Source organism: Lepidochelys kempii, chromosome 13, assembly GCF_965140265.1.
Source record: "Lepidochelys kempii isolate rLepKem1 chromosome 13, rLepKem1.hap2, whole genome shotgun sequence".
In the NCBI taxonomy this organism is placed as follows: Eukaryota; Metazoa; Chordata; order Testudines; family Cheloniidae; genus Lepidochelys; species Lepidochelys kempii.
The window spans coordinates 23,800,802-23,815,161 of NC_133268.1; the positions used below are offsets into that span (position 1 = coordinate 23,800,802).

Sequence of the window (14,360 nt, forward strand, 5' to 3'; positions counted from 1 at the left end):
ACTTTTACAAGCCAGCTGGCCAGGCCTGATGTTCTTGGTCAGTTGTTGGCCTTTCTGTAACAATCATAAATAGTCTATGAGTTGGGATGAAAGCCTTCTGGAGAAAAACACCACTTTTAAAAGAGGGTCTCTGAAATATGATGCACAAAAATCATTTCTTTCTGCTGAAATATTTCTATTATATTAGTGTAGAAGGGGGAAGACTAAGTGGAAAAAGTATGTCCTTGACTGAGGAGAAAACAGCAGTCTCGTAGCAGAGGGTGAGAGGTTGTCCTGGGGTTAGGGTCTGAGTGGAGTAGGGTGAACAGATTTTCAACTGAAAAACCAGACCACACATCTCAGGGCTTGGAGGATGTGAGAGTATGTGGAGAAAGTTTAGACAGAGAGTCAGGGACAGTTTGGGTAGGGTAAAGAGTTGTTGGCACATCCCCTTCCACAGCAGCACAGCTCCGAACCAGGTTTGTGGGGGAAAAGGTTTGTTTAATAAGACGGGGAAGCTGGAATGGCTCTCAGAGTGGGATTCCTGTTTTTCCAGAGTATCTAGTCAACCTGCTAATGGCTGGGGAAATTGGAAGTGTGTTACAGGCCTGCCTAGGGATTGTCCCTGTGGTACACCTACACCCAGTTTACTATGTTTCCTTTGCTCAGTTGATTGGCAGCTCCTGTAGGTATCCACTCTGACAGTTACAAATTGTTTCTTAAACATCCTTAAAAGGGGTGTCACTTCCGGTTTTCCGGGGCACCCCAGCAGGGACTCCTAGCTCCACTGTTGTGGATTTCAGATAATCCACACAGACTATCCTTTTCTCAAGCTTCTAGGAGTTCCCCTTTCCAGTCAGCATAACCAACTGACTGGTTGTGGTGCCATGGGTCCCCTGACCTATGCGTTGGTCTCCAGTTTCTGCTGAGTTCTCCACTAGTTTCTGAGGGAGCACAGACTGCCTGGATGAGCCGGGGCCTATATATTTTCATGACGGTTTTGCATGGCTGATATAAAGTGTTTTTCCCCCCTCCTAGTTTCTCCTACAGTGAAGCTGTTGTACCAAGACGGGGCCAGCAGGAGTATTCTTATTCAAATTAAAACCATGTGAACAGCTAAATAATATTCATGGCTACAGCCTTGTCTCCCTTCATGTAACTACTCAGGAAAATGTGTTCCATCTTGCTATAAATACCAATATGTGAGACAGCTCTTAACCACTAAGTCCCAAAAACTTACATATAAAGATTTATTTTCTTCACTCCACATTATCTAGTTGCCAAGGCTGACCATTTCTCTGCTAGAGTTGAGCAGAAACAAACCTGGCTTGCTTGCTGGGAGAGGCAGGTTGGGAGGATTTATTGCTATTCATAGAACAATAAAATAGGGATTTTTACTGTGGCATGAGAAGGAAGTTCTTGTCCTCCTATTTATGACAAGGGTGCATTTGTGGGTTTTGTTTTGTTTTCTTTGTCTTCATTTCTCTTACTTAAAGCTGAATTTGAATGGATTGGCTTGCAGCAGTTTTCAAACCCTTTGCAACCAGCAAGCCTATATTTCAGGGAATTACCCTTAGATGGGAAGTATGTGGGTATATATTTTTTTAAAATTGAAAAATGGGGTTGGGAAATTACATAGTCTATTTCAATCCTTCACTTGCTCTGAACAGCTTCTTTTCAATCTTTTTTATGGCAAGGAGAACCCAAATATGGAACAGCTTGATGGTATAACTTGAGAGACAGCTGTACAAACAGCAAACAGAGTTATTGTTTTTGAGCAGACAGTGCCAGGAAATGATCACTTTTATGCACTTGACCACTCCATCATCCTGGGACAAACTCAGTCAGCATCAGAACATAATTGTACATGAAGCATGTGTATATGTTCAACCAGTCAGATTACTTGACAATTAGCAAAATATGCCTAATCTTGCATATTTCAGTCATGGATGCTAGAGATGCCAGTGTTTCATTTTCAGCCTGTGCGTCTGGAAAGGGAAATCTCATTGATCTGAAAGAAATTAGAGCAGGACAAAAGGTTAATGTGAAAATGAGGTTTGGGATAACAGACATCAGCATGGCAGGCAGTATATGGTCCAAAGGATGGAGTTCCAGACTGAGTCAGGAAAACTGGGCTCTATTTCTAGCTCTACCATGGACTTGCTGTGTGAATTTTGGATGAAGGTTGGCTTTTTACATCAGTTTCCACACATGCAAAATGGGGATAGTGGTGTTTATCAACCTCAGCAAAGTCCTTTGTCTACAGATGAAAGATGCTATATGGCCCTGATTCAGTCATCTGTCCCTGTTGAGCAAAGTACTTAATCATGAGCTTAAAATCTCTTGGCTTCAATGAGGCTTAAATAGGTATGTTTAAATGCTTTTCTGGATAACAATGGACGTATGCTTAAATGCTTTGTTTAGTTGGGGTGTCCTGCAGATTATATTTATTGCTAGCAGGGGGAGTTGTGATACATTTAATCAGATGAGGTATGACCAAACTCCACACAATTTGTGTTCATTAAAGATCTCCATAGCACTTTTTTGGGGAAAAATAAGGGATTAACCTGTGACCTGGCCAAATTCTAATGAGGGATAGTTGTGTTCTTCCTTTTGAAAAATCCATTGTAGTTGTAACTTGTATGTGATATACCGCTTCTGAACAAATCTGTTGTGTGGTCTTGCTGTACTGTGCTGGGCTTGATTCTGTGAGGTACTGAGTGGTGATGAAGGTGCTCTGTACCTTGCAGAGTTGTGCTGTTAAACAAATTCCACTTTCTGCTTCATGAGGGGTCTGCATTTCAGTGATGGTTAGAGGAATTCCTATGTCATTTTTAAACCAGTTTGTAAAGTTCACTGGGATCCCTCTAGGAATGAGATGTTTTTTTTCTGACTCAACATTTGTCACTCTCGGGGATTGTCTCTTAGAGGCCATGAGTGGGACATGGGGATTGCCTCACTTGACCATTTTGTATGACAGCCTGTTTCAGTACAAGTAAGGGGAACTCTGGCAACATGGGCTGATATTTTAATCCATTTTATAAACTATGCACTATGGACTGGATGGACTGTGGTTTTACCAGCCACTGCTGTATCATGGGACGTCTAGAGGGACACGTGCCTAGGGGCAATAGCTGAAGTAAGGCTGCCTACTGTGATCGGCTCTAAGCAGAATGTGTCCAGGGACTATGGGGGAATGGAGGCAGGAGGCCTCTGCCCACTTTAAAGAGGCACAGTCTATGTGTCAGCCCCCTGCTTTTGCAGGGAAAGGGTGGGGTGTCTCTGCTTCAGCCCTTTTGGAGTGACTAGCGTTTCTCACAGAGCACAAGAGGAGGGGGAAGGGCTCTCTTCCACTTCTTCCCATGCTGTGAACCCATATAAAAGAGGTCAGAATATAACTCTATGAGTGGAGGTAAAGGAAATAAGGGCTTGTCTACATGAACATTGAGTGCCTGGCAAGCTGGGGTGTGAGTCTACCCTGCACTAGCCTTCCAGGGACTAACTGTCCAAGTTCACCCTGCTGACACTCGTTATCAGTTTGTTCATGCGCTTTGAGCCAGTCCTGTTTGAAATGGCACTAGATCCGTGGTTCTGAACCCACGGCCCAATCAGCAAACAGCAGCGGCCCATGTGACATCCATGGACTAGATCAAAGACCACAAATAACTGTTGATGCATGTCAGCAGGGTGCACATGAACCGTTAGGGCATGGCAGGCTAGAGTGGGGTAGATTCACACCCCACCTTGCTGTGGACTAATTGTTCATGTAGACAAGCACTCGATATTTGTCTGCCTTAGAAGAAAACAGGGCTGCGCCTTACCCCTACCATTCCAGGAATGATACCTGTGGTGACAGGAACTTGATGTTTGTTAAATCTGATGTGTCGTCCACACCCATACCCTTTTGATAACTTATTGGTTATTTATAATCACCTCCCTCCCTCAGTGGGTACACTTCACTCGTTATGATACTAGCCATGAGTGTTAAATGTTAGGAGGTGGTGTTATGGTGAAGAGAGTGATGCTACGGGGAGCACAAGGGCAGAAGTTATATATAGGAAGAAGTGAGAGCCCAACAAAGAAAATGACACTTATAGCAAAGTGGTGTCAAAATACAATATGTATGAAGTGTGTTTGCATGAGTGTGTACTCGATAGAAAGTGAGGAGGAGAGCTATAATTATCTGCTGAAACTATTACTTTGCCAAGACGAGGTGTGGAATTTATAGCCAAAAGATGTAAAATTCATACAACAAATCAGTATAATAAAAGTTGTGGATCTGTCTCATTAGTTTGTAATCGTTCTTTACTGTTGAGTTGCAGATGGCAATTACATTACTTTGTATGCCTAAATCTACTTGGTTTTCCTCTCTGTATTACTTTAATCTCCTCCAAAGAGTTTAATCGTCTGTGCCCTGGTGTTTCACCAAGAAAGTGAAGTTTGGAGAAAAGCCATGAGTGAGAATCTGTCTAGTAGATGTGGGTGGGTTTTCATTTCTTAATTAAATGTCAGACTGATGAAGGGTGTTGGAAACAGAAACTTTCTCTTTTAATCAGGAGAATAGGTAGTGCACAGGCATTGCTGGGTAAATTTTCCTCATTCTACTGTGTTAATGTGCTTTGATCCTGGCCTTTAGGGGGGTATCACTAGGGAAGGAAGGGTAAGTCAGACTCCAGGGCCTAGTCCATTCTCCTGAGATCAGCTAGGGACCAGCTAATGTTAATTGTGGTGGTGGTCTTTGGGGTGTGGATACCTGTGGATTTTGATCTAAATCTCCTGGGGTGTGTTCAGTTTTATCTAGCATCTTGTGATAGCACCCCTCCCAAGCCTGCTGCTATCCACTGTGCTGAGGGTCCAGCCTGTAAGAGGAAAGGGAAGGCAGTCCTTTGGGAAATAACTAGTGCTTTTGCCATGAAACCTGAAGTTCATTTTGTTCTTAGGAATGCTTTTCAGTGTTGCAAACTCATCTCAGGTTCTCCAAAAGTGTTGCTAAGGTTCTTGAGGCTTGTGAGGGGACCCAGCCTGGTTCATATGTCAGTGTTAACTCTATGGCAAAACATATGGATTCATCTGGTTTCACTGGGAAACTAGGTGAAGCTCTGAAGTTTTGCCCGCCTCCCACACTTGAGTTTATGGGTTCATTGGAACCTGAAGCTTCGGTTGAGGGGGGATGTTCAGACAAACTGAATTCACAGGAAATTCCCCACAAAAGTGATGCCACAGAGTTTCACTCAGCTGTAGAAGAGTCACTTACATTAGAGCCACACGTTAGAGTCCGCCCAGAAAATGCTGCATTCCCAATGCAGTGACACGTCCAACTTCATGCAAAACAAAGGAACTATATTTTGTCACCTTCAAGTTCAAGGATTTTTCTCTGAAGCTTCCAAAACTCAATTTATTTTTATTAATTTATATTTGGGAGGATGTCACGTAGGGATTGTTTTATAGGATTTATTACAGCATGGAGTGGAATATGTGAAGCAAGATCAAAAATTAGTTGCCTTATTGTTGCCTAAGGTCTTCTCAGTTAAGAAGTTCTGCAGAACTTAGGTGAGTTGGCAAGGTAGACGTTGTCCTATGTAGAGGGCTGGGTTAGTTTTGCAGTTCCAGTCCAACATAGCACATGAGGATCCATGGAGTTTTCCACCACTGATATCCAGCTCCCCAAATCTACATGCCTATGACATATGTACCCTAAAGAGTCTCCTACGTACATGAACCCAGGCTTAGGGTGTGAAAACCTTCCTGCTCACCTGCTTCTAAAACTTTGTGGACTCTGACCCCATTGCATGGAGTGAGAAGCCATGGAGAGGCACTGAGGCATGTAGCGTAGGAAAGGGCTTGGGGAAATTATTGATGGTTGTAGTCTGTGGACACGAGTCAGGTGGGACCACAAGCTTGGAAGTGAGGGGAGTGCTCTGCCTGGCAGAGTATAGGTGTGTTGGTGCTGGGCCCCTGGAGGGCCCTGCACCTTCATAGTTCATATAGCTAAGGTCGCCAGTTATCCTTCTTGCTAGATAGAGTTGATTCCAATAGGGAAAGAATTGCACCTGCAGTTAGAAGCAGCAGCAACATGCAGTTCTCTGGTCAGCAGGGTCTCATACTGAGAGACACCTTTATTTAAAAAAAAAGAGAATGAGAGAGAGAAAAGCTATCACTGATGTGCAGTTCACTTTGGGCTTGTCTACACTGTGGTTTTAAACTGGATCAGAATTTGAAAACACTTGCATACACACGACGCAATCCATCACTGTCTGCCAACTCCATGTTAATTATGAACTCTGGAATCCTCTTCCAAAGTGGACTACATATGCTCGGAATTGAATTAGTTTGATCTATTGTTTATGTGGACACAATTGCTGCACACCCCTTTTTGCATGCTTCCAATTGCTATCCCACAGTCCTTGCAGCTTCACCTGTTGCTGGCCTGTCTGTTTACCTGTGGGTCCTCTCAGCTCTGGTGTTGAGTTCCCAGGATGACCCTTCTGCTTTAAAAGCTGGCACGGAGCCAGATTTTGTCTATTTGCTTCTGGATCCCAGTGTATTGGCATTCTTGAAATACAAGCACAACCCCATAACATGTTTTACATAGATGCTTGGAGGAGTGCTGAAACCCTGGATCTCATCGCTATATAGAGAGAAGCATTGGTTCAGGAAGCTTCTGTGGCCAGCCACTGAAATAAAGACCTCTTTGTGGACATTGCAAAGCAGATACCTGCAAGGTATCATGACTGGGACGCCAACCAATGCCCAGTAAAGAGCAAGCAGCTCAGGGGAAAGTACATTGAAATAAGGGACAAAAGAAGACAATCTGGCTGAGGACGTGTGACCTGTCTATTTTTTGATAAACTGGACAAGATTCTACACAATTATAGCACTCTCCAGCCGAGACACGAGTCAGAGCCTGCACACAACAAAGCAAAGTATTCTGGGATACCCCCCGAGAATTCTGTTCCCGCAGTTCTCAGCAAACTGCTGCCATGTGTTCACACAATGCAAACTGAAAATAGAGCAGGTGTTCCGTGCACATCCTTTTGGGATGAGTTGTGTACGGCAAGTTACCCAGCACATATCAAAAAGCTTTGGATTACCTGCCCCCCCTCATGAAGATTGTACTCTTCATATGATGTCATTAGTGATTTCCTTCGTCTCATCTTCATGCTTCATGCTTCCATCAGCTAATGGCAGGCTACCTGCAGGTGTGTCAGTTTCTATGTGTGTTGGAGGTATCCGATTTCCGGGTGGGGGGACTGTGGAGGTGAGTCCAGTATGTGAATGTGTGAGCTAACAAACTGTTCCATCTGAATTAAAAGGTTGCCTTCTTCCTGTCTGATGCTAGCAGTGTATGAGAGTGAAAGAACTGACACCCATGACAGTCATCAGGGGATCCTTATACCCTATGCCCCTTTTATAGGGAGTCCATCACCACAACTATTCCACCAGTGACTCTGCACATACAATGTTATGAAAAAAAACAATGTATAAACTAGTCCTGTTTCTAGTGTCTTGACTCTAGGTACACATGAAAGGAGTGTTTTCAAAAACAGCTTCAAGTCAGGAATTGGTTTATTTCCCCCGCAACGCAGTAAAGTGAAAGGCAGTCCCTGGAGATTTGAGTTCAGATCCTGTCAAGGTCATGAATAGTAGTCTCCCTAGTCCCAACCCCTCAATTGTCCATATCACAAGATAATGTCAGTCTTGGGGCATTAAAAAAAATTTGCTCCTTACTTTCAGCTCAGAGGTGTTCTCAGAAGTCAAGGAGTCTGTTGTTTTAGTGGGGAACAGGATGGTTGGCTGGGCTGTATTTAAAAAAAAGATGCACATAAAACTTTCAGGAGACATGGGGCATAGTCAACGGATTTACATGGTTCAGATGTGCTACAGCTTCTCAGAATTTGTTACACTGGGTGACAGTTAAACAACAGAACGATTTTAAAATTGTACTATGGATCTACAAAGCAATGTTTCATTTAAAGCAATGATATTTAACAGCTCTGCTATCTGGTTTGCATTTCTGTGTTCAGAAACTGCACTTTGGGGGCGGGAGTTTTAGATCCTAATATTTGATATTTAATATGTTTTGAGAGAATATGTGCCTTGTAAAATTCTGTTTTCTGGGTTTGTTTAATGTTGTTTAACAAAGGAGTTGAAATATAGCACTGGTAATTTTTAGTAAAGGATAGGTGAGTAGAATTTGTGACTGGGCAGGTAAATTTTCATGATAGTTTTTGTAGAGCTTGTTTGAAAGAGTTTGCTGTGTTTTGGTTTTCAGGTAAACTACTCTCATTTTTACATACAGGTTAGAAATGCATTTTGTTTAAGTTTACCTTAGCATGTTATGGTCAAATATATTAATCAACACTGTTGATTTGAACCAGATTATTTATTAAATATATTATTGTTATTTATTTATACAGTACAAACAAGCACAAGTCCAAGGCTCTCAAATTATTTTGATTACTAGATTTTAAGGGCAAAAGGCACCACTATGATCATCTAGATATTGCAACAGCCACTTCGTGTATATTGCATGTTGATACCAACCATTATTTCCAATGCAAGTAATTTGTGCCACCCATGATCTGCTGTGATATATCTTGCTGAGTATGTGAAACTCATTTCACAACTACCATTGTGAAAGAGTGAATGTTAACCCCTGCTATGTCTCAGTTGGTATGTCTGCACTGCAATGTAAGCACAGGGTTAGCAGATCCTTGGTTTCTTAACCTAGGGTTTGAGTATCTACACTCATTTGCAACCCCAGGTTAGGAATTGTTGAACCCTGGGTCCCAACCTGGGGCTCCAGCATCTATGCTGCATGATGTGGGCCCAAGTCCAACCACCCACATTAAAGACTTCCTGGTGCCCTTCCAAAATGTGGCCACTCTATCCCTTTGTTCGTGGTTCAGCGTGGGGGGAAGTTAACTGTTCACCAATCCTGACTGTACAGAGGACAAAGAAAGCTGGCTTGTGAAATTCTTTTGGCATACAACCAGAGCATGAATCTAGTGGGGCTGTGTCTGCGCTTCAGACCAATAGGGCTTGAACCTTGTGTGACGGGTTCTGTCACAGAGACCCCCTTGGGACTGTCACCTGATGTGCTGAAATTATCTCTAAGCCCATTTTCCCTGCCAGCCTGGAATTCAGAACCCTGCCTTGTTGGGCCAGACATGCTAGCCTGCTGCAACACAGACCCAGGTCTGGTCCATGCCCCCAAAGCTGCAGATTTTAACCAAAAACTGCTCAGCAGGTTACCTATCTCCAGCACCCAGACACCCAGTTCCCAGTGGGATCCAAACCCCAAATAAATCCGTTTTACTCTGTATAAATCTTATACAGGGTAAACTCATAAATTTTCCGCCCTCTATAACACTGATAGAGAGATATGCACAACTGTTTGCTCCCCCAGTTATTAATCACTTACTCTGGGTTTACTAATAAACAAAAGTGATTTTATTAAGTATAAAAAGTAGAATTTAAGTGGTTTCATGTAATAACAGACAGAACAAAATAAGTTACCAAGCAAAATAGAATAAAACACGCAAGTCTAAGCCTAATACATTTAAGAAACTGAATATAGGTAAATCTCACCCTCAGAGATGTTCCAATAAGCTTCTTTCACAGACTAGATTTCTTCCTAGTCTGGGCCCAATCCTTTCCCTGGTACAGTCCTTGTTAGTTCCAGCAGACATCTTAGGTGGAAAGCAGGGGTGTTCTCATGACTGGCAGCCCCTTTGTCTGTTCCACCTCCTTATATAGCTTTGGCACAAGACGGGAATCTTTTGTCTCTCTGGGTCCCCACCCCTCCTTCTAAATGGAAAAGCATCACGTTTAAGATGGATTCCAGTATCAGGTGACATGTTCACATATCCTGTGAGACCCCAGCCTCCATTCTTCCAGGGCTGGCCTGCACGTACCCAGGAAGGTTTGCAAGTAAACAGAGACATTTTACAGGTCACTGATTCTGAAGCACCGTTAATGGCTTCCACTTAATATATTTACATCAGTAATACAAGTTTGTACCTTATTCTCCTGTCTCCGGCCATAGACATAATGCATGCAAACAAATGGGATGAACGCACTCAGTAGGTCATAAGCTTTGTAATGATACGTTACAAGAGACCTTTTGCATAAAGCATATTCCAGTTACATCATATTCACACTCATTAGCATATTTCCATAAAACATTATGGAGTGCAGTGGCACACCTTGGGTCATGGCTTAACTCTGGCTTGTACCTTCCATCCCTGGGGGTTCCTGGATCTGAGCCCCAGGTTACTGAGATTTGTGTATAGACAGGTGGGGGTTTGAACCCTGGGCTTGCATTGCAGTGTAGACATACACAGTGTGTGTTCTAAGATTGGTATGTGATAAAATGGATTTGTTTGTTTAGATAAATAGAAGTGTACATGTACAGGGAGCTACTTCCTGGTTCAAAGGGATAGCACTAAGGTTCTAAGGCAATGGGGAGATGGATTATAAGGAATAACGCACAATAGTATCAAATTTGATTGTACTATACAGACAAAAACCTTGAACTTCAATTGAAAGCCTACAGATATATAAAGAAAGCACACCACTCGTGGGGTCACTGATGGCGAAGTCGGATTGCAAGAAAGCATCAAATGTTCCATCATAAGTCAGCATGTTATGTTTTAAAGCTAGGAATAATAATACTAGCTGGTTTTGTAGCACTTAGTGTTAGAAGGATGGTGCAGACTTTAACTAATCTTCACAAAAGTTGTGTGTGCTAAGTGGAATAAAAGTGCAAATGCCTTGTAATGCTAAGACTTTAATAAGCTATTGTCTAAGTGTTGGGTAAGATTCTTACCACACACTTCTTCCAGCAGGATGGCTGACCACCCCTCTGGTTAAAGTCTCTCCCCAAAGACAAAGGCTCGGTTTCTTTGTCATCTTAAGTGGGGTTCTTTGCCCCTCTCTTTATAGTGCAGTGAGCCTTTGAAATAGATTCCTCCAAACATTCCCACCCCGTCCTTCCCCGAATAAAATAAAGTTCATTCAAGTGTGAAGAACGGGACATGGAGTCTGGTGGTGAAGGATGTTCCATGGTGGTTTCTTCCCTGCTGGTGTTTGCTACACTGTAAATTGATCTCTTTCTGTCGTCTCTGATGGGAATGAATGGCCACTTGACATGAGGTGGCCAATTGAATGATTACACCTGGCTGGAGGTGTCAACTTACCCACTCCCCAGACTTGTCTGGGAAACACATTTTAGCCCAATATTTCCTTCATATTTGTATGGTCCCTTGGGTGTTTATTAAACATGTGTCCTGCAAGAATATTAATGATCAGTGTGGTGTTATTTTTCCCAGGCTTACCTTACATGACACATATCAAATATAGTTTATCTGAAACTCTCTACCAGATATCATGGAGCCACTTGCCCTCTGGCATTGGGATGTTCTTTGGTCACATACATTGTGCACAGTGTAGCCCTATGCTAAATTCAACGGAGCCTTGACACTCCTCAGCACACACCCAGAATAAATAATTTTTGGCCAGTCAGTTGAGTACCTGATTCAGTATTCCATTCCTCATATTGTGGTGGGAACATGACTGTTACTTATCTGTGTGTCTTCTCTTATTCCATCTGATTTATTACCTTCTCATTGATACACTTCTAAACTATTAGGGTTGGTTCAACATATAAACATAATTATTAGCTCAGTGAAAGGGAACCCAAGAATTACTTAGGTTTCCTTTGTATGTTGCCCTTGGCTATACTGTGTTTCAGCTGAATTGATGAGAACTGTGGTTAGAACCACAGCAGTCAGGGCCATGGAATTCTTCACCCAAGACCACAAGTGGCAGCAGAGTCACTCCACAGCCTAGGGCTGTCACCACAACCCCAAATGTTCTCTTGTTGAGGTGAGGAAAGAACTTCTCGAAATCACAGCTTTTGGGTGTGCAGAGGGTGCGGAGCCCCTGCAAAAATTCCCTATGTAGTAGCCTCTCCCCACACGTGCTGTAGGTAGAGTAAGATGATACTTGTTCTGCTGCTTCTGATCCTTTCCTTGTTTGCAGAGGAATGAGAGGAGATGGATTTGACCCCACAGTTATTAGAGATTGGACAGAGCTATCCAGTCCATCCCTGGACCAGCGCAGGGTTGTTACCTATAGTGTGATCTCCAGTCATGTGTCAGTTTGTTTGTAAATGATTCATGGGCGGAGCAACCCCCACTTCCCTTAAGAAACTACTCCATAGTCTAACTCAATGGTGCCCAGACTTTTCCTGTTGCGTTCTCCCCTCTCCCTCCCCCCCATCTCCATTACTGCACAGTTGGTTCAGCAGAGTAGCTTGGGCAGAAGGTAGATCTGGAAGCTGAACTGGGGATGGAGGAGGAGCTGGGGTTAGAGGTGGAGCTGACTTGTGAGTGGAGAGGGAATGAGGGCAGAGCTGGGCTTGGAGTGAAGGAGGGGCTGGATGGGAGCTGTAGCTGGGGCCAGAGCTGGGCTGGGTTGGGCTCCCTCTCCACTCCTCCCCACTCCCTGCCCCCCATGGGGGCTGACCTGGGCCCTGCAAAACATTCCTCTGCAACATTCCTCTGCAACCCCCACCCACCACTGGGGGGCATGCTCCACAGTTTAGGGACCACTGATCTAACTGGTCACACTGTTAGGCAGTTTTCTTATTCAGACTACATTTTTCTATTTCTTGATTCCATGTGATTATTCCCAGTTCGGCACTTCCAAATTGCACACAAGTGCTGTCTCTTTTGTCAACCTGATTTGGCATGGTCTAAAATCCAGTAACCCAGCTTCTGGTACATCAGTGGCATTGCAAACAGTCTAGATTCAGCATGGAAATAAACATGTGTTGTTCCCTTCCTACCTGTGAAGGGGAATCCTAAGGAGAAAGGGATGTGAGGATATAGTCAGTCACTGCAGGAGCCTTTCACATTATGAAGCTTTGCCCAGAAATGAAGTCATTTTGGTGGTCTGCATTCAGTAATGGGTTCATGTAGATTCTAAGCGGCTTGTACAGTTTGTAAAGAGATTTGGGGTTGTTTGCATGAAACGCTCTATAGAAAAGTAAGATGACATTATAGACTATCTTCTGTTTGCAACATGAACCCATTTGAAGTCACACACTTCGAAGTCTCCGATCAGGAAACACCCATGACTGCAATCGCAGGAAGCTGCATGTCATCAATGAGGTATGCTTCTGAGTTGTATGTGGATAGCCTAGTACTGGAGTAGAAGGGTAGGCTGCTGGTCAGGAGTGAGGTATGCTGGCAGAGCAGTGTAGACCAGGACTGGAACAGAAACTACAGGCAAGATGGAAGCTGCTTTGGCACAGCAGTGTAGAGAGCTGAGACTCCAGTTGCAGATTTGAGGTGCAGTAGGAGAGCCATGTGGGAAGGTGTTGTGCAGTGCCTTCCAGCATTATGTCGGGCTCTGCCTTAGTGCTAGCATTCTGTCACTTACTTTAAAAGGCAGAAGTCGCATTTCCAAGGAATGAAAACGTTGCTGATCTGCCTGAGCTGGGAGAGGAGTTGTGTCTCATTCAAATCAAACAGAGCCTTGTTTTCAGTGTTACATTTGCCTCACTGCTCACCATTGAGTTTGCTGATTAAATATCAATATTTAGCCATGAAATAATCCTATTCATCCATCAATCTCAAACATTTTAAAAGGTGTGGATATCATAACTCCCATTTTACAGATGACAAAATTGAGGTCTAGAGAGAAGTGACTTGCCCAGGGTCCCACAATAAGTCTGTGGCAGAACTGTGAGTAGAAACTGGGCCCTCTGGTTCTCAGTTTGGTGCCCTATATGCATTCCTAACCCACTCCCATAGTTCAAGGTTTTTAGTGTAGACAGCAGAAAAGGGTTTAAAACTAAACCAACTGATAATAGGTAGGCAGATGTCGAGCCATATCTACTGATGCTATTATATTTACTTAACATTAAAATAATGCTACCTATAAATTGTGCCCACAGCTCACCTGTGCAGAAACATATATGCATTACTATTACCCTGTACTCCCTCTCTGTCTTCAGTTTGTTGGGCAGGGATTGGTTCTTCTGTATGTTTGTACAGTGCTTTGTACAGTGTGACCTTTATCCTTTAGGTCCTTTGGGTCCTACAGTAATACCAAAAATAATCCCCTTTCCCCACCCCACCCCAGAAAGCCCACACCTCTGGGAAACATCAGATTCTGATCTAAATCAAAACTTTTGTTTGTAGGGCTTCTCTTTCTAATTTGCCTAAACTGCAACCCTGAATCTGAAACAGGCCCTCCCTCTTGAATGCTGCTTACTCCCTACCAAAACTGTGGTGAATCTTGGATTCAACTCTGAATCAGGTTCCAGGCTTCACAAGTTGAGTTCCTCTGTAGTTTGTGTGCCCCCCATG

At 43.4% G+C, this 14,360-nt stretch overlaps 1 protein-coding gene across 2 annotated transcripts in view; it reads left to right on the forward strand.

The window, feature by feature from the left end:
• Nucleotides 1-14,360, forward strand: part of PTPRT (protein tyrosine phosphatase receptor type T) — a 734,376-nt gene that overhangs the window by 555,457 nt on the left and 164,559 nt on the right. The window lies entirely within an intron of this gene.